Source organism: Zeugodacus cucurbitae, chromosome 6 (genome assembly GCF_028554725.1).
Source record: "Zeugodacus cucurbitae isolate PBARC_wt_2022May chromosome 6, idZeuCucr1.2, whole genome shotgun sequence".
NCBI classification, from domain to species: Eukaryota; Metazoa; Arthropoda; class Insecta; order Diptera; family Tephritidae; genus Zeugodacus; species Zeugodacus cucurbitae.
Window position 1 is genome coordinate 13699674 of NC_071671.1, and position 26391 is coordinate 13726064.

A 26391-nucleotide genomic window follows, 5' to 3' on the forward strand; every position below is an offset into this window, starting at 1 on the left:
TGCTTACCAGTAATTTCAAACCAGTAAATCTAATTCTTTTTACCAACTACCCATTTCTCAGAAAAACTTAAGGTTATAACGACCTAAAGTTAATATAAAACTAAAGTGATTTAAGTTCTGAGTTACTCTATACCATGATTCTTTTAGAATAACTTCGAAGATCCCTAACTGGAACATATATAGGAGACCAACATATTTACTAGGAATACAAACAGTTACAATATTTAGAATTTGGTTCCTTGACGAACTTGTCCGACTACAAATTTTATTACGTTGGTTATTGGTTATTAAAAAGTTGAGATTTAAATCGGCTCTATTTAACCCAGTAAAAATTTAGATACAAAACTAACTAGGAAGGAACCGAAAGACGAAATAAAATACAACTCAGAAACATTAAGATTCATCTTAAAACAAACAGTAAGTTCGCAAAAGAAGTCGAAGGAAGAAACTAAAAAAACAAAGAATTCGGTTAAACGTCGTTCAAAAATAAAAAAGACTATTTAAATATAACATATTTGAATCGCCTTTATAGGATGACTATGTAAGTCTGCTCAAATTACTTGTCAAGCCGAGACTTTTTCAGACAATTTTCATATATTAAGGGTTCTTCTAGTTTTGTAAGGGCAATACAAAAGTTGAAATTAAATTCTTTATTCTTGTGAAAGTACATTCGATGCCATTATGTATGGAACTCGATTTATTTTGCATGGCCACCACGGGCACCCTTGCAGAAGTCCAGACGCTGAACCCAATTCTCGACAAACTTGGTTTTTAATAAATAGTTTGTGACATTCACTGTGTGGCTTATGCCGCCGTCCTGTTTGAGCCGTATATTGTCCATATCAACCAATTCCAAAAATATTCGTTTATTATTGAGCGGAAGCGATTCTCATTAACAGTAACTTGCCGCCGGCCCATAAACCGCACCAAACCCTATTTGTTTCGGGATGCAATTGTGACTCATGGAGTACGTGTGGATTGCTGCCTAACCAATAACGCAATGGACGCAGCGCTCTTAAAAATGAGGCCGGTAGTAAATTTTAATAATTTCGACTCGTTGTTGGATCGTATATCTTTCCATGATGAAATGGCAAACCTTACTGAAGAGAAATGCCAAAAGAGCAGGAAGAAATATGTCATCGTTTGCTGTCCCAATCGATCTACTTTTGTAGGTACCCTATTGAAAACCCCTTTGGTTTTCACTAAGACGATGATAATCAGGCTATAAAGGGAAAATATCATACAAAAGCCTACGTTGCTTGGCTGAAATTGGACGAGGAAACCACTGAGAAAACGCTCTGAATAGAAAAATCTTAGTTTTCCTAGCGATATAACGGGTGATTTTTTTGAGGTTAGGATTTTCATGCATTAGTATTTGACAGATCACGTGGGATTTCAGACATGGTGTCAAAGAGAAAGATGCTCAGTATGCTTTGACATTTCATCATGAATAGACTTACTAACGAGCAACGCTTGCAAATCATTGAATTTTATTACCAAAATCAGTGTTCGGTTCGAAATGTGTTTCGCGCTTTACGTCCGATTTATGGTCTACATAATCGACCAAGTGAGCAAACAATTAATGCGATTGTGACCAAGTTTCGCACTCAGTTTACTTTATTGGACATTAAACCAACCACACGAATGCGTACAGTGCGTACAGAAGAGAATATTGCGTCTGTTTCTGAGAGTGTGGCTGAAGACCGTGAAATGTCGATTCGTCGCCGTTCGCAGCAATTGGGTTTGTGTTATTCGACCACATGGAAGATTTTACGCAAAGATCTTGGTGTAAAACCGTATAAAATACAGCTCGTGCAAGAACTGAAGCCGAACGATCTGCCACAACGTCGAATTTTCAGTGAATGGGCCCTAGAAAAGTTGGCAGAAAATCCGCTTTTTTATCGACAAATTTTGTTCAGCGATGAGGCTCATTTCTGGTTGAATGGCTACGTAAATAAGCAAAATTGCCGCATTTGGGGTGAAGAGCAACCAGAAGCCGTTCAAGAACTGCCCATGCATCCCGAAAAATGCACTGTTTGGTGTGGTTTGTACGCTGGTGGAATCATTGGACCGTATTTTTTCAAAGATGCTGTTGGACGCAACGTTACGGTGAATGGCGATCGCTATCGTTCGATGCTAATAAACTTTTTGTTGCCAAAAATGGAAGAACTGAACTTGGTTGACATGTGGTTTCAACAAGATGGCGCTACATGCCACACAGCTCGCGATTCTATGGCCATGAGGGAAAACTTCGGAGAACAATTCATCTCAAGAAATGGACCCGTAAGTTGGCCACCAAGATCATGCGATTTAACGCCTTTAGACTATTTTTTGTGGGGCTACGTCAAGTCTAAAGTCTACAGAAATAAGCCAGCAACTATTCCAGCTTTGGAAGACAACATTTCCGAAGAAATTCGGGCTATTCCGGCCGAAATGCTCGAAAAAGTTGCCCAAAATTGGACTTTCCGAATGGACCACCTAAGACGCAGCCGCGGTCAACATTTAAATGAAATTATCTTCAAAAAGTAAATGTCATGAACCAATCTAACGTTTCAAATAAAGAACCGATGAGATTTTGCAAATTTTATGCGTTTTTTTTTTTTAAAAAGTTATCAAGCTCTTAAAAAATCACCCTTTACAATGGATATAGGGTTATTCGAACTTAGTTGAAATAGATTGAAAGATCTTGTATTTTTAAGATAAGTGGAACTTAGATTCGGTAGTAATATGATGCTATGAGACGAAAGCAAATATTATATTAATTTATACACACATCTTCGGTTTCTATTATTCCTCTTTTTTCTAAATGGATTAAATAAAACGTATTCAGATATCTGTATCAATTTTCGATATTTCAATAATTGCTAATGCTTAGTTTTATTGCTTAACTAACCAGATCAACAATAATATCGGTGAACCACCACAACACAACAAAACTATTTGTACCAACTAGTGTCTGAACTCGCAAGCGCATCTCCAAAGTAAACATTATATTTATAAACATATGTACATTGTAACGACTCTTTAATTAACGCTTTCTTAATTCTGCTCTCAATTAAAGTGAACTCTATAAATATAGCTCTCACATCACTCGGCGCATTGTATGTATGAGCATTGAGCCGTGATTTTGCTTCTGTTTGTTGCCACTTCAGAGACATCATCAGATTACATTTTCATCTCGGCATTCGTCGCAGCTTACTTTATGCTGTTTTCATACTTTCTTTTTACAGTTTTTATGCCTCTGTGCTGATAGAGCATAAGTGCGCTCTTCAACTTCAGCCTCAGCCACAGCTCCAACTCCAAAACTGTGACAGCGAGTGTTGGCTGTTGGCTGCTGGCTGCTCCAACTTGAACTCCAGCCACGGCGGCATTGCCATTGCATTTCAAGTTTTTTGGAAATTTCTTACATTTCCACACCGCCTTCTGCGGCGCTGCTTTCTTCAGCTCTTTTCTTTGCGATTTTCGTCGTGCGAGCCGTTCAAGCAGGTGTTCAACTCTTTTTTCCAGTTGCTCACAAGATCGGCGGGCGCTGATCAAAAGTAGACAACTGTTCGGGCTACTGCGAATCGTGCGTTCGTGCGCTCGCCCGCGCCCGCTTTCGCCTATGCCGATGTGCGCTTGTACTTTTGGGCTATTGGCCTGCTTCGTGGCGTTCGTCCCGTCTATCTGTTGGGCGGTCGTTGGGTCGCCGCCCGACTTGACGCTCAAACTGTGCGCTCAGAGCCGCCCGTGCGCTGTCGTCGCTCAGCTTAATATTGCTCTTGTTGAGTCCGCGCTGCCAATCGTTTACGTTTATGGCGTCCACTCTTGTCTGGCTCGCTGGCTCTCCATCTATGCTATATGTGTGCGCACACTAACTTTCATACCTTGACATAAAAGTCTTTCACTTCTTCGCCAGCGCTTTAGTTCAATTTCGAACGGCTTCACGTCTAGCCGCAGTAACGTCACTTTTGCCAACCGTAGCATCCGGCAGTGTGTGGGCTAACGCGTAAGAATCGGCGTACGCAGGAGAAGACACCGTTCAACACAGTGCAAGTACGAAAAAGCAAAAACAAAAAGAAAGCAAAAATAAGAAAAAAAGTTCGCTAAAGTGTTTTAAGTCGATTGCGAAAAAACCCGAATTGGGTCTGTTGCAAAGCCTGGCATCTATGTAACTCATATGTGTGCTTGACATTCAACGCTGAGCAGACTAATCGTACGCTTGACGGGCAACGCTGCGTCGCTTTTTGCATTTTTCAATTCACAAGAAATTCAAAAACACCAAAAACAAAAAAATATAGACCTCCAACAGCAACAATTTTCACATTGCGTCGATACACACGTTTATTTTTTTAACTTCGTACTCTCTTTTTTTGGATCGCCGCCGTTGCCAACAATATTTTACTGTTGTTTTTGTTATTGTTTTCGATAATGTTGTGCGTTGGCTGATCGCTGGTCGCGTATCGTTCGAGTATTCTGCTGTGTTTGTGTGCGGCGGCGTGTGCGTGGTTCGCTTAGCGCGAGAAAGTGAAATTAACGGAGAAATTTTAAGTGACCAACAAAAAGAATTGTGTCTTCTTCGATATTCGTTAAAGAATCTGAAGTAAGGCGTGTACGTGTACGTACAGCAGCGGCATAAGCGTGTGGACTTTCGCAGAGTCGAGCAAGTAAAAATTGAAAACGCGTTTTTTGTATTTTTTTTTTCACAAAAAAAGCACATAAAAACGCACAGATTTCAATCTAATTAAATATAAACACATATAAGTGTGTAAATACGTACATATTTATATGTCTATGTATGTAGCTTTGTGGAAATTGTGAAATAAATAGTTATTGTTGTTTACTGTTTTTCTCAATCGAAAATCAGTCAGTAGCTGCACAAGGCCACTGACCCAATTTCCAAAATTACCGGATTATCAAAGAATCGCGTTGACTCTTGTGCGCGCGTGTGAGTGTGTGGGTTCAGACCAAAGCAGCCGCCAGAAAAGTAGAAAGAAAGAAAGATTTTGTGAAACAAAGTTAAAAATCATTGGTAATATACTCAACCGAAGTACATACTTACATACATACATGACTGCTGTCTATAGAAAGTGAGTTTGTCAGATAATATTATATGCATTTACATATATGGAACTTTTATTTTGGTGTGAGGTTTATGGATTTGCTGTTTCCATTCAACAACAAAAACAAATATCTTTTTTGTGCATTAAAGATTGGTTTAGATTTTTAAAAAATGTCGATAAATTTTTTCGATATTTTTGATACAAATAAACGGTGCAATTTTAATTTTATGAGCATTTTTTTGTAGGCTCAACCAATTATTTAAATAACTAAAAAATGAAGAATTCCGATAAATTTCTATCGATATTTTCCAAAAGAACTTTGATAAATATATCGATCATTTTTTCGATATTTTCTAATTATTTTTGATAAAAATAAAGATTGCAATTTTAATTATATGAAATCTTTTTTGAACGCTCAACAAGTTTTGAATGTTTCGATAAATTGTTATCGATATTATCCATAAGACTTTCGATAAATATATCGGTATTTTCTAATTATTTTTGATAAAAATAAAGATTGCAATTTTAATTATATGAAATCTTTTTTGAACGCTCAACAAATTTTGAAAGTTTCGATAATTTTCTATCGATATTTTCCAAACGAATTTCAATAAATATATCGATATCGATTTTTTCGATATTTTTTGATTATTTTTGTATAAATAAAGGTTGCAATTTTAATTATATGAAATCGTTTTTGAACGCTCAACAAATTTTGAATGTTTCGATAAATTGTTATCGATATTATTCATAAGACTTTCGATAAAAATTGTCGAACTATTGAATTTCTTTGTTTTTAAATAATTTTTTGAGCATATACAATTATATTCTGGATGAAACTTAAATATATTTTCGATAAAAAATCGTCCAGTTCAAACTTGAAATTTTATAGATTTCTATGAATATACTTTTTCGATAATTTGAATCGATATTCTTATGCATCCAGCTTGTGTTGCGTATTGCTGATTCTTCTTTGAGTTTTATCGATTATTATTTCTTATGCTTTAATTGTTAAGAGAACGAGCTTATGACCCTGTGTCAGAGGTTAACTTATTTTTGAAAGATAAAAGTCAATAAATATATGGTTCAAAGGAAATGAAATATTTTAGAAAAAATTGCTACAGTCCAAAGTCCGAAAAAAAAACAAACAAAGTTAAGTTCCAGTTCTTTTATTTTCGAACTGTCAAGATATTAGACAGAATGATTTGATTACATCACAGTGACGTTAAAGGAACGTTCTTCTGATAGCCACTGTTTACTTAACTCTCTGCTGGCAATAGCTTCAAGCGTAGTTAGTTATTTCGGGGTTTGAGTGTATTTTTCTTCTTTAAAAGCCGCTTATCGGAACTGTTCGTTGGTTTTGGTAAGATCTTGTAGTGTTATTGCTGCAAATTATTTGCTCATCGCTCAAGAGAATTCTCTACCTTATGCTCTAACTTACTCTGGTTCATTCACTGTTCAAATTAATGGAGCGTCAAATCCAAGCCGCGTCTATAGGCTTGCTGTGGACTTTGTGCGGGAACCACTTACAATGAAATCAAGTTTTTGACATAAAGTATAAATAAGACAACAAGTTTACGGATATTTGTTAGAATTATTATGTTATAAAGTAAATCTGTCAAATTTTGTTTCTACTGATTAAGAAAAGGTAATATGTTAATGAATCATAAGTGGTAGACGGGAAGCTTAACTATGATATCTACATATACGCATACATACATACATATGTATGTATTTCTCAGAAGTTAGCGAAATCTTTCAAGGTTACAAAAGTACATAAAGCATAATATCTGGTAACGCATGGAGACTATGTGCTAAATATCTACAGCAATCTCAATATATACGAATGAATGAAGTTATTCATGTAGTTGTACATACATACATACATATATGCATATGGAGGTATTTAAATAGATCGGGGTATCAACAATTTCACTAAACTTCCACTGAAATTTCAATGAAACTTTCCCGCGCCCAGTCTGAGACGCATTTGTAGTGGTGTGTGCCGTAAATCAAACAACAACAACAACTCTTACACATAATTTGTGACTAAGCAAATAGTGAAGTTAGCACATATTTGTTGTATTTGTTATTGAAATTTACACTTCGCACGGAACGGAACTCGTACAACTAAAGCTTATACTTTTGCAAAAAAAAAAAAAAAATTTAAGAAGAAAAATCGCGACAGAAAAGCTGCGCGCAGCATAAAGCATAAGCATACATACATACATATATACATTTAAAGTATGCGTGTGTTTGCATTTGTGCGTCTGTGTGGAATTGGCGATTGCGCATGCGCATGAGATGAGATGTTATAAAAAAAGATCTGCTAAAGTGACTAGCGCGTGAGTTGGTTTTTTGCGCTTTTTGTAAACAAAGGAGCGCTCGCACGTTACCCACATATACGAATGTATGTACGCACAAACAAACCTACCGACTGGTATGTGTGTTTATGTAATCATGGGATAGCGTAATGATTTAACTGTTAAAAGTTAAACGCTGGAAGCAGGGTGGCAGGTTACACAAGTAATGATTAAATTAGCTGAGCATTCGTTATTTTTTTTTTACTGATTTAATCAGATACATATTAATATGTAAGCGCATTTTTTTTTTTTTTTGGTTAAACATCAAAATTTTGTTGAAGGGCTTTTGGTTGCTGTTTGTTAAATAATATATTTCTTTGGAAAGAAAAATTAAAAAAAAAATATTTTATAACGAAAACAAAATATATATATGTATGTACATAATATTTAATAATATATCTCCGAAAAGTTAAACTAAGTAGTTTTTTTATGAAAAAAAAAATCAAAATATTTGTATTAAATTTTTTAGTGAAAAATAAATAAATATTATTTAAAAAATAAAGTAAAAATTATTATTTTTATTAATTACTATTAATAAATAATTAAATATTAAAAGTTGTTATTCCAAAGTTTTTTTCAAAAATAATTTTTTTTAATTATTTTTCCTTAATTAAATATACATAAAAAATTTATTTATTAAATATAAATTATAATAAAAAATAGATTTAAATAAATAAATAAATAAAATAACATAAAAATAAATAAAATATGTAAATTCTGCAAGAAAATATTTTTTTTCAATATTGTAAAAAGTGCAAAAAATTATTTAAAATATTTTTTTTTTATTTTATAAAAGAATACATATAAAAAAATATGTAAAATAAACTCACGAAAAATTATATTTTATTAAAGAAAAAAAAATAGATGTTAAGAAGAAAAATAGGATTTATGAGAAATTACGCAAAAATTACTTTTAAATTCCTTAACAACAAAAAATAAAACTAAAATTAATATGTATGTATGAGCATACAATAAAACGGGAATTTAATGATTAATGAATGTTTTCCAATATTTAATAAAATAAAATAAAAAATAAAAGCACAAATTAAATTATTTTAAGTATTTAATTATTTATAAAAAGATATATAAATAAAAAAAATTATTGTTAAAAAATTAAATAACTAAATACTTGATATAAATTATAATTATTAAAAAGTTTTTTAGCAGCAAATAAAATATCAAGTTTTTCAATAAAACAAGAAAATATTTAATATCCAGAAAAAAATATTAAAAAAACAGTTATTTAGTTAAATAATTAATTTAAATTTTATTTTGAAATTAATTTGATATACATATATATATAATATAAAATTTAACATGATTCAAGATAAATTAAAAAAAAATAAATTTTACTTAAAACTCATCTAAAAATTAATTTACTTGGAAAAAGATGATGTAAAATTTCACAGTAAGCTTTTAACCCTTTCATCCGTAAATACACACATACATACATATGTACATAACCCGTTTGTATTCGCAAATGATGCGCCACATTAACTTGTGATGAAATGAATTATATGCGTTTAGCGCCACCACGACTGAGGCAGCTTCACTGGGAAGCCACAAACCAAAAAAAAAAAAAAAACAGAAACAAAAAGCAAGTGCAGCAATCATTCATCAAACAAATCACCAACAAGTGAGCCAAAAACTGATGCACTAAGTAACCGGTCAAGTTAAACGAGCGCGAGAGCCAATCAATCGACACGTTTATCAGCTCAACTTGGACAGCATCAAATCAGGCTCCCATACAGATACATACATATGTGTATATGTACATATTATTCGTATGTATGTATGCATACAAAAATGTCTCAATGAAAAAAAAAGATTTTTTTTGGGGACAAGTGCATGGAATGATAACCACTAATTTGTGTAACTTATGACTATGTAACTGTATATATATATATATATATATTATATATCCAAAAATACATAACTACATCTCTATATCCACATACTTGCATATACATAAATATGTACATCTCAGAGTGCGTGTGCGTGTGACCCACTTCCACCTGTTGTATGGCGCTGCTGGTTCATTTTAGTTGTTTTTGTTGTTGTTATTGCTGCATAGCGGCCTTTGTTAATGGCCCAAAACGTTAAAACGTAAATGTGTCGCCCTCAACGTCGGCGTCATCGCATCGTCATTTAAGCCGTTTTGAAGTCAACATTTGCGCATGCGCACACAGTACCATCCAAACACACACACATACGAGTGTAAGCACATAGCTACATCAGGTTCCATATAGCGTCAAGCACGCTCGTTTAAGCCGTGTAGTTATGCGAGTGCGTGCGTGCTTCAAAGAGTGTCTTCAAACACAACTAGCTGCTTACGGTTATAATGACAGCGTATGTGTATGTGTGTTATGTTCTTCACTGCCAGCGCTTACTTTCTTCAGTTGTGCTTCCGCCGCCTGCACCGTACTCTGCGGTTGTTTGCTCTCTTTCGTCATATGTTCTTGGGGCAACGGTGCGAACAGCGTTGTAACCAGTTCGGCAATCCAGTAGATCACTGCGCCAAACATTCATTCAATTCGACTTAGCGTCATATGTATATAAGTATGTTTGTATGTAGCTGTACGCGTAAGCGGTAAAAATTTTAATTGCTATGTTGTTGTTTATTTATATACCATATATACTTTTTTTGTAAAAGAAAGACGAAAAATGATTTGACCTACTTCCGTATTACGGTTTATTTAGCCTAAAAAATAACCAGTTAACTAGTCGGTCGGCGACAAGGTTTTCGAGTGTTCGAAGCCAGTTTTATGAGTTTTCGTTAGCCTATAAAAATTCCTCAAACCATAAATTCTAATGCTATGCAAATGGAATGATAAAGTGGTGGCAGAAAAAATTCTTCGTAAGTGATATTCCATTAAAGAATTTCCAATTTAGGTCTGGTTTAAAAATTCTGATTCCGTTGTGCTATAAAACTCATAGCAAGCGTTGGGAAGTGGGTTATAAACGGAAAGTAAAAATACCAAAATTATAAGTCATTTTGTTTAAAAGACGCGAAATATATTCAAATAGTTTTTATTAAATATATTACAAGATTATTTAAATTTATCATAGCTTAGGTTAGGTTAGTTAGGGAGATCTCCACAACTGCAGAGAATCTCATTTAAAAACATTTAATTTTTCTTTGTGGCTCCCAAGTCGTCCTAACGGATCGCCAAGACCCTCAGGATTCGACAAAGCGCTTGGACTAAATTACAAAGTTCCAAAGTCGGCTAATGTCGATTACAGTCACTTCGCTTCCTATCTATATAATCTACATAAATGTATTATAAGTCTTACTTTTCTTAAGGAAATTAAATTTAATCCAATCAGAAAACTCATAAAATAATTATTTATCCAATTTGATTTATTAATCTAAACAGCTTTTCCAATTTCTCCTAACATTCCATTCCAAAAAAGGTTTTATCTAAAAACGTAGTCACCCCATAACCCGTATGGTCGAGCTAAGAGAGGAAATGAGTGATATAAGGCAAGTTCTTTTGTGTTGAGTGTAAGATGTATGTATTTTGAGGTTAGAAAGCCTTTGAACAACTCATACTTATATTTTTAACCTTGACGGATCAAATTAAAAATAAATATTAATAGGTCAGTTGTTTTCACATAAAATTATAACTGACCCCAGATAAAGTTCTCCTATAATTATTTGCGAGATCAATGATATACCATAATCAATCTCGGCTTCTTTCTTATTTCACTCACAAAAGCGGGAGGTTATTATAATTATTATCACCTTCTGGCAGACCTTGCTGCAGTCGGTATCGAACAATAACAAAGCCCAAGTTTTGCTGTATATTACAAGATTTTGTTAACCCTTGCCTTGGTTTTCGAAAACTTTGGTAACAAGGCATCACTCTTGCTGAGTTTAAATTTATATTCATAAAGAGGTCCGGGATGCATGAGTTCTTCATGAATTATCGAGAGATATTCATTAAAACTCTTCGGAGCGTAATTAAGAAGATTTTTTCATGTTTAACCCATTCCCTCCCATTGTACTCGCATGGTTAAAAAAAACATGATTGTTTTCTGTACCGAAGCGCGTACAATGGGAGGGAATGGGTTAAGAGAAGATTTCTTAGATGCAAAGTTTCAATAAGAAATATTATTGGTTTTAGTACTTGAATGATTCTACATTGCGATTATCGCAATTTCTGAGAGTCTAATTAGTAGACCTTTTGAATTAAATATGTGTAGTTCCACACTGTTATTAACTTTGAAATATCTCTAAAAATTTGGACTGACTTTATGTCACTATTCCCCTGCACTTGCCATATGAGATTCATCGCAAGACACTAGTTTATTCGCTGCATATAACTTTCAGAGTTATCGACAGTCTGCGAACGATAGCTTCATTATGAGTTGTAAATATTTATGTGTTTGAAATGTCTCAGACACCTTTATGTGCGCCTTGAACCACATAGTGCATACTTACATACTCGCATATACATAAATATTGATTACGATTGACTTTCTCACTTTTTTCTCAGTTTTGTGTTGCTGCATCGTTTGTTTTGCCACATTATCGTCACAATGTTAAATATGTATTTAACCCATTTAACGGACGATTATTTTGCCGTTGACTTGGTCATAATATACGCATACGTTTGCACCGGGTCATGGCCACACTGAGCGGTCACGCTTTAAACTGTCAATACTATGTATGTGTCTGTGTGTATTTTCTCTCTCACTTGCTATCAGCTGCTTTGCTTTGCCACACTTGCTTCACTTTTATGTGTTTTTTACGACTCTTTTTCGAGTTATTTCAAGTCAAGCGCACTGCGACGGACTTCCTTCAACAGTAGCGTAGTTAAGTGAAAAAGTCGCAAGAAATCAGACACACTTTTGCACAAACTCCTTCAAAGCGGCAACTTATTCCAGTCGAGCTGGCAGCACTCTGTTAAATTTTGCTTACTTTGTCGCTTATAGCTTGGCTGTATATATGCATTTTTGTATGTAGAGTATATATGTATGTATGTGTTTGTATGTGTGCACTTATGCATTGTGTGTCAGTTAAATCGTGCTTTCATGGTGTCATAGTTCGCATTTGTCAATCATTGAGTGGCACTCTATTTGTCCGCAGACACATTCCTTTGTATGTAGTTTTGTACGCATGTGTGTGTGTGCATGCTTTGACTTAATGCCAACATCCAATATTCAGCCATCCATGCGACACTTTCATGCATGCATAATAAAAATAATAATAATACTAATCATCATCATCAGCACTGACACATAATGTATGAATGCAAAGAAAGCTAGGCAAGTGGCAGCCAGCTACACACACAGATACATATACATAAATATAGTAAGTGACAAAAAAAAATCAAAATGTTTATCAAACATATCACGTTCAAGTAACACTTTTTTGGTCATTGACACGTCCATGTACACAGACACGTCATACACATACAGACACATTGAAATACATACATACATATATATATTTTTTAATTTGCTTGGTTATATTTAATATTTATATCTATATACATTGTAATTTATCCATATTGTTGAAATCAGCCAACCGTCCGATATATTCATATTCGCAGTCTATTGCTTAAGTAGTGCCGCATCAAGCGTGCCGCAACCAAGTTTAGCAGCCCACACGCCACAACATACCACTTCGTATGCCTCGCTATCGAAATGATAGACTTATGTGTTTGTTAGTATCTGCACTATTCAGCAAGAAAGTGTTTCAGAAAATAAAAGAAGCGTTTAAGGGATCAGAATAGCCTTTGATAATTCATACTGGGAGTAAGTAAAAAGGTATTACCTTTTTCAATAAGTCTTCTATGAGCGACGCTAATTTCCAGCAATCTGAAACTAGACAAAAAATCTGCATAAGACTTGTTTCTGCAGAACTGTGAAAGTATTGAATTTTCTACCGAAAGAATGAGCGGAAAATTGTTTAAGAAATATTTGCAAAAATTATGAAAAACGACAAAGTAGATACTTAGATTACCCTTCTCGACCTATTAGAAAAATTAAGTTTCGAGAAAAACTCGTGTAAAATTTTAAGGTCTCAAACTGACTGGTCCAAACGCTTCAGTACTACAGCGGATTGGACATCGAAAACAATCTATTCTACCAATTGAATAAAGTATCTAGGACCCTAAAGTCAACTTAAAGCCAAAAAAAATTGATTTCTTGAAAGTCATAGACTGTTAGACCAGTCCTTAAGATCGGATTCTTGTGTAGGTTCATTTTAAAAACAGTAAAATGAGAAAAATTCGAACATGAAATTATATTTTATTTACAATGAGCTAAAACTTGATTACGACCTCTAGCCTTTGGAGTCCGATGTCTTTCTCTCTGATTATGAAGGCGTTCAGCAAGCAGCTGCGAGCTCTCTTTACTCGATGCGAAGAGATTGACTTGCAAGACGATTTTCTAGTTTCAGATTAAGATTCTCCATCACGGAGTTATTTTGATATCCTCACCTGGGAACTATTTTCAGAAAGTTAAGATTCTTGAAAAAAAAATAGCCTATGTTACTCGCGGTGAATGTAGCTTTCCTATGGTAAAATAATTTTTGAAATCGGCACAGTAGTTTTTGAGTTTATTCATTACAAAAATTCATACAAATCTTTTCTCTTTATAATTGTAGTATAGATTTATCGTTATCATTATTGAGATCGAGATCAGAAGTTTTCATTTGAGTCAAAACAGAATCCTCGTGTTCAATACGAAAATAAGATAAACCACTATGTATGAGAAATACACTTAGATTTTGTTGTAATAGAGTAGAGTATTGGATTGTTCTAACAGCTAGTAATGCTCCATTACGAGATCAAAGGTAACTTTAGAACCATGATGTCTTCACTTCAAAGACTACAGACTGAGCTTTTACAGTGATCAATTTCATTATATTTGAAATAAAAAATAAATAAATTTAATTTATTTTTACCAACTCTTGGCGCTTTTTTGAATCACTTATAAAATTTTTTACAGTATTTTCCAAAATTTCTTTTTACTATATACGTATTAAACTTGAAAGATCGTCAAACTCATTCAAATGCAGAAATTATGACAAGCACAGCAGTTATGCAGGTTTGCAACAACAACAAAGATTTATAAACTAATAAAAAAATATACAAATATACTATACATACACACATATATATATAGACAAAGTAATACAACTTTTGATGAGCGTACAAAGTCCAACTTTTGTTCGACCTGTCCTAGTGCTTGTGTGTTATGCATGTGCGCTTTAAGTATATAACAATAAAAGTCGTAAGAAAATTTCACTTTTCGAAATCCAAAAGCCGTCTGCATACTATGCATATTTATTTAGAGTTACGTGTATGCCACTGCGTAGGTGTGAACATGAATATGCAGATATATATTACATATATGAATCGCCCAGCAAGTGCAGTAATTGCAACAAAATACCGATGAACAAATAATAATGATAATGGTGTGCCTACAATAGCGCGCGAAAATAATAATAAACTGTGTACAAAATAGAAAAATTATTAATAAAGGAGCAGAAGTTACAAGACTGCTTTACATGGGCTGTGATTCTTCAAAGAAAGATCTATCACCGCACTGTTTCAGACAACTCGACGATCATCAATACATTTTCTGAAACTTAGTGGTGTTTTGAAGACAAAAGCTACAGATATTTCTCGCTCGATTTATCAAAAATTACTATCTACACGACGGTAGATGTCGCTGCTGATAATAAATAAAAAATAGCAATGATCTGATGAAACTTAACAACTTCTTATGAAAAACAAAAATAAAAATGTGTAACAGCAAATCGATCTATTATCGAGTAGACGCCAGTGTTAAGGTCAAAAACTGAGTTCTCAATCAAAATTTTGAATTGCTCAATTAATTAAAATTGATCAATTTAATGGCTGTGTGAAAAGGCTATCATGAGATCCCGTTTTTGGGTAGTTTTAGATAGTTTGAGTTCCAAGAATCACCATCGGTCTTAAAGGTCCTCTTCCATAGATTGTCCTAGTAGCCGATATTTTATATCAAAATATAAAAAAAAGAAATTTGACTTATTTTTCCAGAATTTTCTTTACTCAGAGAATAAATTATATTAGATTGGCAAATATCTCTCTTCCGCTTTTTTGCTCTTTATTCAATTCTTTATAAAAAGTGTTACACTGATTTGATTTAGTTCAAATATGCGCCGTTTCGTTCGATAATCTGTTTCCATCTAGACCACAACTTCATAATACCCCTCTCGTAGAAGCCCCTCTATTATTTGCGAACAATTCGGACAGCCACTTTTCACAAGCCTCTAATGAGTTCAACTTTACACCACCAAGGGCGTTCGCCATGAACAGGAACAGGTGGTAATCACTTGGAGCTATGTCCGGGCTATATAGTGGATGCGTAAAACCTTTCATCCGAGCTGCCTTAGCTTCTGACGAGTCATCAACGAAGTGTGTGGTCTGGCGTTATACTGGTGGAACACTACACCTTTCCTGTTGGCCAATTCTGGACGCTTATGGTCGATCGCCTGCTTCAAGCGGTCCAGTTGTTCGCAGTAGATGGTAGAATTCAGCGTCTGGCCACTGTTTGGGACGGTTCATCGGCCTTCGACCACGACCGTTTTCGCTTAATATTGTCGTATGTGTTCTTAACTTCTTAAAGTCATTCAATAATTTGCTCTCAACACCTACCAACATCGCCTTCTAGAGACCTTCTGGCGTCACCATAATTCTAACACCTTCTCGACTATTTTGCTGCATCCTTCCCTTTTTCCGTACACAAACTGCAAAATCTACATAGCACAGCACAACACAACATAGCACAGCCTTGCGTGCTTAGCGTGACTATTTATGCTGATTATAGGTACTCAGCTCTTCCTGTTACACTGCACTTGGCTCTGCAGTATGTAGAGCAAGCCGATAAGTATGAGTATATAAAATAACATTGCAATTGCTAACAGCGTAATCGTCCACCACAAATCATCACTACTTACCACCGCATCACCTTCCACACTACCTGACGATTTCTAGTCTACTCTTCAGTCCTCCGATGCTTCTTCTACTGCAATCAACAGCGCATTTCGCGAATGTCGTCGCCAATGAGACCACCACCAACAACAACAACTGTCGTTTAATGACTCTCCGTCGCCTTCGTCTTTGCCTTCTCCCTCTTTTGATGGCATGTTGCGTTTGGTGACCCAATTTTCCGGCGGCATGCAAGCAACAATTAATGTAACCGCTGTTTAGCTGGATTTTTAGTTAGTTGTTGTTGCTGTTGCTAATGTTCTTGTATTTAGTATATGCTTGCATTGTTCTGCGCTTTGCTAATCACAGTTCTTTATAAATCCTGTTGTTTGCTTTGTTGTTTTGAGCTAGTCTTCCCCTTGTTTTTTCGCTGTTTGCTTTGCGTTTGATTCATCCGCAAAACAAAAACAACTGAAAATTCTGATTGCATTTGAATATTAGTGGTAGTATTGAATGGGGATGTACCATAATGTATGTAGGATATATGTAAGTAGGAATATATGTAAGTAAATCTAGTTCTATGTAAACTACTTTGACAGTTCTTCCATGCAGTTCAAATTTGTTTTAACATGTTTGGATATTTCTGATACTTATTTTTCTCCACTACATTCCGAAGGCAATTTCATTTAGTCTTGCTTATGTAATTAAGTTCCATATTTTCACAATTAAAATATGTTTTCTCTTCATAAAAATTTATTGAACTTTTTCTAAATAAACAGTTTATAATATTTTCATCCTAATAACAGCGGTTCTTCGACCTCTAATAATAAAAAAAACTATTAGAGGATTGAAAATACTTATTCTTCCTAAGAAAACTACTAAAGCTATATCAACTAAACCCTCTAGGACCATTTCCCTTAGCCACCTGCTTTTTTCCAAAAATTGAGGAAATCGGATTATAACAACGCCTAATTCCCATACAAAGGTTGTGTTGAAAACTACTAAAAATGCTTTAATTCAGTAAGGAAAACTACCAGAAATGGTATGCAAGGGCTGTAATCTAATTTCTATAAAAAAATTGAAATGGGCGTTGCTCTGCCTACTATGGGTTAAAAACTATATCTCAGAAACTACTCGACCGATTTCAACGAAATTCGGTTCGTAACATTTACTTGACATCACAATGCTATAGTTTGAAAATGGAAGAAATCGATCGCCAACTACGCCTATTTCATATATACCACAATTTTGAAGTCCATCTGATTCTTTCACTTTACAATATATAAGGCTCAATTCCCGCCGGATTAGTCAAAAACGTCTTTGACTAATAATACGCTAAAACGTATTTTGCTCTAGCCCAAACCAAGCGAAGATGGGTTTTTTCTCTACTCTTGTTCGGGGTTGGTTTGTTACATATGAAGCTGTTGTCGTATCAGACAAGAAAATACGTTTGGACTAATTCGGTGTGGGTTGAGCCTAAGGTAAGACCAGTGAAGATATCGAAACAAAACTTTGTATTTCTAGTGTGTCACAATCAAAATAATAAAATAATAATAGTGCCTGAATAAAAATCACCGAAATCAGACTATAACTTTTTAAGGTCCCAGATATCGAACATGAGAACCTCAAAGTTTGCAGCTAATCTATTATTGAAAATCTCCAATCTCTTACATATTCTAAAGCATTTCAAAGAAGATGTGTTCCTTCCAACAGTCAGTCGGGTCAATATGTCCTCTAGCTCTTCGGATTTTCAAACTTCCGGTTATTTTTGCAAAATTAAGTGTACGTAAAATCTTCGATATAATCGATCGGTCTAGCAAATACCACACTCCCCATATACTATATATAATGCTTGTTTTTCTAGTGTACTTTATTCCCTCTATTCCTATATAGTTTGCGTCTCTGTTGAGAAAAATTGATGATTGAACATTAATTCGATTGATAACACCGATTCGATAATCTAATTTAAATTTTATTGATATTTGATTCTTTAAAGGTCCTTTGATTGATTGAGAGTTGTTTTATAAACATAGCAATCGAAGTTTAAAGGGTCTACAAATTGGATATCATTGGCTTGTACTATAGCTAATATGCGCTAAATCTTATACGATAATATGCTAAAATATACAGTATGGCAAGAAATATTTTTGACAAGAGAAGTATGAGAGAAATATGTCCTCTTGTCAAAACATTTTCTTGACATACTGTATGCGTATAATCCAAAATCTTTTAACTGCTTATATGTATGTATATACCAATATCAAAACCCATTGAGAAAACAATAACAACCATGCAAAAACAATTAAAAAATTCAAATGAAAAAATTTCCAAAATTTTAATATGAATTTTACACCAGCAAACAACAAACAATGGCGTGTCTAAAATAATGCATGTGTGTGCGTGTATTAATGATCTATGCAATAATCACTTAAACTATTATATAAATGTCGACCTCGTCACGCCTAATTTCGCATAAACACATATCTTTTTTAATTATGTGCATATTGAAAAAAGGGCCAGCATTCGCCTAAGCTGCCAGCATGAGAGAAAAAATTCCACACAGAAATTGATTGCAAATCTTTAAAAACTAAAACCTGTTCGCCTAAATTAAAATGTCACAAGAATAGTTGTTATTGTTGTTGTTGCTTTAATGCATTTTTACTAATAAAAATGATATTAAATTTTTTGTCGACATATTGTAACCTTGTGCCCGAATGGGTAAGAAGTGGATGAGTAAAAAAAATAAAAATGAAAAAAAAAATAAAAAAAAAATCAGAAACAAAAAAAATTACAAAAACCACAAAAAGCAGAAAAGGGGAATTTAGCAAAAAATATTAAAAAAAGTAGTAGAAAGATATGCAACAGAAAAAATAGCATTAAACTAATATAAGGTAAAAAATATATATTTGCAAGATCTCTTTGCTTTTGCGCTTTTGGCTTTCAGTGCGCCGCGCAGCCTCCTTTAAGCTGCGCACTAAACTATTTTCTTTTGCACCACAATATTTGTTGGCGATTTGTAAATATGCGTTACACAAAGCCAAGCAAATACACACATACATATAAATATATATATAGATGTGTGTGTGTGTATGTCTACACTATGCTTGCAGGCTTATTTACTTACACCATTTTCACATTTGTTAGGCTTAGTTTGTAGCATTTTCAACTGTAGAAAAAATTAGCCATTTATTTGTACAACAACAAACACACATTAAAGTTACCGTTATGCACTAGTCAAAGCACACACACATACTCATTCATGGAAGCTGGTCAAACGTTGAACCACCTGTGAGGGCACTTATACCTAGAAACATAGATACAAATACATTTATGTATGTCTGTATTTTCATTTTTATCTGCAGTAAGTCGATCTTCTTTTTGCCGCTCAAATTCCAATTTCGCTTTCAACATCATTCATTTCGCTTTTGCTAGTAATTTGCATATGTTAATTTTTATTTTTTGCTGTGGACACCACATCTTTATCACTTGCAGATGGGTTGGTTGCAAAGTTACAAAAGCGAAAAAATTCCAAAAAAAAAATCAAAAAAAGCAAAAAAAGTCCACAAAACTGAAAAATGGTACAAATAACTAAAACACAAGAAACAAGAAATGCCAAAAAAAGAGTATCAAAGAAACGCTTTACCTTCGAAAAAAGTGAAAAAAATCGTGAGCTGCCAGCGAGTTAAGTGAAAAATTTGGCACACCAACTATTGTGACATTTTTCTTCGGCGCTGCCTCATTGAAATTTTGTTTCTCTTTCTCTATTTACATACAACTTGTTTGTGTTTTGTTGTTGCTATTTTGTTGACCATCATACGCGTCAGACGCCTGTTAAACGCTGCTGAAATTAATGCGCATTTAGTTCGCATAATTTCGTTTGACTTATGAATTTTTTATTTGATTTAAATATTGTGTGGCAATTTCGCAGTCAATGGGGCAAAGAGCACAGTCATTTATTTTTGGGGGGAAAAATCAGTGAAATGTGGTTTTAAAGAGTTGAGAATGTGGTGTATTGTTTTGAATGATCCAATACTCATATGCCATACTTTTCGAGGGATGACGCTAGGTCTAACAGAATTGGAAGTCTCAGTAGCATATTCATACCAAAACTTAATCCTCTGAAATCGCAATTAATCTCTTCACTTGAACGATCGAACTGTAGTTGGTGTTGCTGTTTATATAGAATAGAATTAAACATTTTTCCAATCTGTATCTATCAACCTTAATCTACTCGCTGCGGAGGTTATGCAGCAAGCCATGGTATAGATAAATATTGGTAAATTAGGGGATCATGCAATTACATCCTATGATTCGAAAGTATTTCCCACATATTTAGATTTTTATCCAATGTTCGTTGAATCAATTTAGCTTATGGAATTATTAATAAGACTGCACTCAAATAAATATCAAAGTTTTCCTTACAATGAAGATCATTCTCTGCATACTCCTAAGGTAAGAGTTCTAAGAAAAGTCACTTCAGTCTCATAATCAGTAGAACGAGAACAAGTCGAAGTCAGCGTCCTTCTGATCTTAACTTATTCTGGTTACATACTAACACCTGGGCGGTCACTGGTTCCTTCTCGCTATACTTAAATTGCAAGAGTGATGTAGGGATCTCAATAATATTCATTCTCCCTAGTTGCAGTAGTTTGAATTGTTTATGGCCCATTCGAAGTCCAGTTAAAGACTTTATGGGATATCTCTAGATAGAATTCCCATAACACATTCTGCTTGACTACTTCATCTTTGCAAGTATGAAGTATGAAACAAGCTTCCAGGTTCAGTTATCTGTGATACATGGTTCTAACTATAGAAGTTTTCTATCTTCACGAAGGACTGTCCTTAGCAGTTTAATCCCCTACTTGACGATCAGCCATATCAGAGTAGAAACTTACGCCTTTGCCACCGTGGTCAGCTTCTCATTCAGATTCAAAACATCCGTGAGAAATGACATAATGTTCTTAAAGATTTCAGATGCGGATTATTTCTCCTTCAGGTAGGATGAATTAAGCAATTAATTTTTGTGGAAATTTATAGCATTTTTCTAATTTTTCCAAATGCGAGAATATAAAAGGTGATCCATTTCAAGGTTCCCCACTAAAAAAAACCAGAATAATAAAATTTAATTTAATTTCATTAGCATTTGTTTTTTAAAGATTTTCTCTTTGAAATGTTGGCCGCGGCTACGTCTTGCATTGGATCAAATCCGTTGAGTCCAATTTTCGATGACTCGTTCGATCATTTCGGCTGGTAACTGGCGAACGACATGCGTGATGTTTTACTCCAAGGCCTGAATCGAAGCGGAATTGTCCGCATAGACTTTAGACTTGCGTATTCTCACAGGAAAAAGTCCAACGGTGTGCTATCACACGATCTTGGTGGCCAATCGACCGACTCAAAGAGTGAAAGTATCTGCTCACCGAAGTGTTCTCTCAATAAATCCATTGATCGATGCGAAGTGTGGGAAGTGGAGTCGTCTTGTTGAAACCAAATCACAACTCACGCGTGATCTGTCAAAAAAAGGCTATTGAAAAAAGTATCTCTACTTGGATCACCCTATATAAACAATTATTTATACTACATATGTATGTATATCCAACAATGATAACCAAAAGGTGACTATCAAAATATTTACAAACTGAGAACTATGCAAATATGCAAATGGCGCTTCTTGAACCAGCAACATTTCCTTGTATCTCTTTTTTAGAAGAAAAGTAGGCGCTGAAATAGTAGCTCGACATACTAAAGCAGGAGAACAAAAACCAAGCAACATCCTTCGCATGGTGTGAGCTCCTATATTATGGGAAGAGTGGTGGGGGTGTAGTGTCTCTGTATTTGCACGATTTTTATGCCTTAGCATGTGCAGCCGCTGCGAATATTTGCAAGTACTTGTTGTAGTTGTAGTAGCTAGCACATAAATTTTAGATAATAATGCCAGCTTATATACATTGTAGATCGCAGTCTGGTTGATACTACAGGACTTTCTACAGAGACACTTACGAAGGCGTGCACGCAAAGCTGTGTCTGTTTGTAGGTACATATGTGTGCCTGTATAAGTATTTGCGCTGCTCTTGGTGAGATATGCAAATGTAAAACCAAATCAAATATAAACTAGGCTGTATAATTCATTGAGTGCATGCGCAAGTGGGTAGATGAGGAATGTAGGTGTGAAATATTTTGAGTGTGTCTGCGTGTAAGTTTGAGTATGTTGATGTGTAAGGACCGCTTATTAAGCATGGCTACTGTTGTGCGCATGTTGCACGTTGGCGGTTTGGAAATTAGGCATGAAATGTGCAAAAACTGCGTTTAAATATTCATTCCTATTTGTGTGTGTGTATGTGCGTGAGTGTGAGCTTTCATACATAATCAAGCTATTTAATGACGCCAATTGCTTGGTTCTGTGCAAAATTAAAGTTAAAGAGGCAGAAATGCTGGTTTTTCTTTATTTACAATTTGATAATTTTTTCTATAAATATTGAGTTCGATCAGAGATAAAAAATATGCTCGATTATTTTTTCACACAAAATATAAAAAAAAACAAGTACGGAAGGGCTAAGTTCGGGTGTAACTGAACATTTTATACTTTATTTATTATATATATTATATATTTATTTATATTATATAATACACAATTTGACCCACATATTCGCCATATATATTGTATAAAGTCCATTAAAAATTGGAAACCATAATATTATGGTAGAAGCACCAAGGTCCTCATGTTCGATATATAGGGCCTTGAAAACCTATGGTCCGATTTTGGCGATTTTTAGAATGGGGCTGCCACACTATAAACACAGTATTTGTGCAAAATTCTGCACCGATATCTTCACTAGTGCTTACTTTATATATTGTAAAGTAAACGATTCAGATCGTCTTCAAAGTTCTGGTATATAGGAAGTAGGAGTGGTTGTGAAGCGATTTGGCCCTTTTTCACAATATAACATTGGGATGAAAGGAAACTATTACAAACCAAGTTTCATTGAAATCGGTCGTGTAGTTCCTGAGATATGGCTTTTGACCCATAAGTAGGCGACGCCAGGCCCATTTTCCATTTTGTAAAAAACTCTGAGTGCAGCTTCCATCTGCCATTTCTTATGTGAAATTTAGTGTTTCTGACGTTTTTCGTTACTGAGTTAACCCAATTTTAGTAATTTTCAACCTAACCCTTGTACGGGAGGTGGGCGTGGTTATTATCCGATTTCACGAACAACCGTTATGTGAACAAAACTATAATACTCTATGCAACATGTTGCGAGAGTATAAAAATATAAATATTCGCCCACAATTAATTAAACAAATTTAACTTAATTATAATTATAAAATTAATTAATTTATTATAAACAAATTAAAAATTAAATTTTAAGATAAAATTTCACACATCCTAATGGTTTGCAAAATATTTAAACTCTAATATTAAATTTGTTAGAGTCTATAAATAGCACCAAAAATATATAAATTGAGTATTCCTTTATTTAATTAAATTTTATATTATTTATTATATAATATATGTATATTTCCCTTACGTCAAACTTTTCCAAATATTGTAATGATGCCCTTGAAAAGTGAAAAGGACACAACAAGCTAATTAGAAAATTGAAGTGCGGAAAATCAACAAGCCAAATAAACAATTTGTTTGGAATTTTTAAATTATTTACTATGTAAACTTTACGAATATACATACTTTGTTGGCGTGCAAACATAAATATTTGCATATGCAAAACTTTCTCGAGAATGCACTTTAGTTATGCTTACAAACATTTTTGCGTACATTTTCAGAAAATTATAATTGTTGCAGAATGTAAACTTTTGCACAAGGCTCGGAAAATAAAAACAACACAAGCAACTAAGAGTCTAGTAGACTGTGTGCTAATAATGATAGTGTGTCTTAACAAAAATAAAAGAATTGTAATTAAGTGACTGTTGAGTCCGCAAAGAAATCTTTAGGGTGTTGCAGTTATTATATATACATATATATCTACCAGCTACAAAGCTCATGATATATATGTATATAAATATAGAATATAATTGACAGATATAAAATTCCCTAGGGGGATAGTTGTCAATCCTGCCGTTAAAGTAAAGACATGTGTTTGACATTTCTGTTGAATATACTGCGACAAGTAGACACGCAAAGATTTCCACCGAAACAACGTTTCAGATTGATGGTAGCCGAAGTTTGCTTTCTGTACGACAAACAGAAAATTTCTTCATAAAAATGCATTTCAGCCTCCTTTACGTTCAGGAATAAGTAAAATTGGATGTGATTGACACAAAATGAAGGCATTACTGTTCTAAAACTATCACTTTCTTCGTACAACTTTTTTCCAGGAATTGAATCTGATTCGTCTTTGTTAAATCGATAAATGTCATTTTTCCTAGTATATCTATTGTAAACCTCACTTAAATATGAAAAATATTCACTATGCTTTTGATCGATATTTCTGAGGCAACATCTTCAGAGATTCCAAAAAGTATAAACTATTTTTCTAATTTAAAATTTTTGAATAAAACAGCCTTTTATATTTGATATATTTTTATTACATTCAGAGATTCTTTTAGATTCAGATACTTTGCAATTTATTTGGACTTTTTTTGGAATAGAAAATATTCTTTTAGTGCATTTTCCTATATAAGGTGTCACTGTTTCGACGCGTTATTTCAATGTTAAGCGTTTGATAGTTAGATTTGTACTGAAGTGAAGTTTTCGTAAAATATTTAAGCAAATTAATCATTTAGAAAATGTCATGTCCGTTATACAATGCTTTATATGACTGCTTATATGACTTGACACCCTGCAGTTTTGAATTGCAAATGTTGAAAGCGTCATCAATAAATTTATTGTGCTTGAAGTATAATAAATGAATTATTAATAAATAAATAATTATATCTCTATTTGCTGTTTCACTATTATATGTGTTCATAATTTTTATAATTATATTCGAATATAAAATAATGAACAACTATAACGATTCAATTATTATTATTATTTTTTATACTCTCGCAACAAAGTTGCTAGAGAGTATTATAGTTTTGTTCACATAACGGTTGTTTGTAACACCCAAAACTAAAAGAGTTAGATATAGGGTTATATATACCAAAGTGATCAGGGTGAAGAGTGGAGTTCAAATCCGAATGTCTGTCTGTCTGTTCGTCCGTCCGTCCGTCCGTCTGTGCAAGCTGTAACTTGAGTAAAAATTAAGATATCTTGATGAAACCTGGCACACTTATTTCTTGGCACCATAGGAAGGTTGCTTTCGAAAATGAAAATTTGGTATGAAGGATCGCACTATGAAGAGGCATATTTGGATGTAATTGTTTTGGGGAGGAGGGCGTGGCCCCGCCCCCAAATAGGTTTTTTGTACATATCTCGGAAGCCAATAGAGCTATATAAACTAAACTTTCTGCAGCCGTTTTTTTTTAGCCGCTTCTTAGTTCAAAAATGAAAGAAATCGGATAATAACCACGCCCACCTCCCATACAAAGGTTAGGTTGAAAATTACTAAAAGTGGGTTAACTCACTAACGAAAAACGTCAGAAACACTAAATTTCACATAAGAAATGGCAGATTGAAGCTGCACTCGGATTTTTTTACAAAATGGAAAATGGGCGTGGCGTCGCCCACTTATGGGTCAAAAACCATATCTCAGGAACTACTCGACCGATTTCAATGAAACTTGGTTTGTAATAGTTTCCCAATTCATCCCAATGATATGTTGTGAAAATAGGCTAAATCGCTTCACAACCACGCCTACTTCCAATATACCTTTACTTTACAATATATAAAGTAAGCACTAGTGAAGACATCGGTGCAGAACTTTGCACAAATACTATGTTTATATTGTGGCAGCCCCATTCTAAAAATCGCTAAAATCGGACCATAGGTTTTCAAGGCCCCATATATCGAACATGAGGACCTCGGTGCTTCTAACCTAATATTATGGTTTCCAACTTTTAATGGACTTTATACAATATATATGGCGAATATGTGGGTCAAATTGTGTATTATATAATATAAATAAAGTTAAATAAATAAATTGCGAGAGTATAAAATGTTCG

The 26391-nt window shown here is 34.1% G+C and overlaps 1 protein-coding gene across 3 annotated transcripts in view; it reads left to right on the forward strand.

The window, feature by feature from the left end:
• The window catches only part of LOC105215105 (putative fatty acyl-CoA reductase CG5065), a 79870-nt gene that overhangs the window by 31841 nt on the left and 21638 nt on the right, over positions 1 to 26391 (forward strand). The window contains exon 1 of one of the 3 annotated variants that reach the window (XM_054234921.1): positions 3897 to 4035. The exons of 1 other annotated variant lie outside the window; for it this stretch is intronic. The gene's annotated coding sequence lies outside the window, so the exon portion shown is untranslated. Of the gene's footprint in view, positions 1 to 3896; positions 4036 to 4719; positions 5070 to 26391 lie in introns of those variants that run through there. One more of the 3 variants, XM_029042179.2, reaches the window with a different exon arrangement.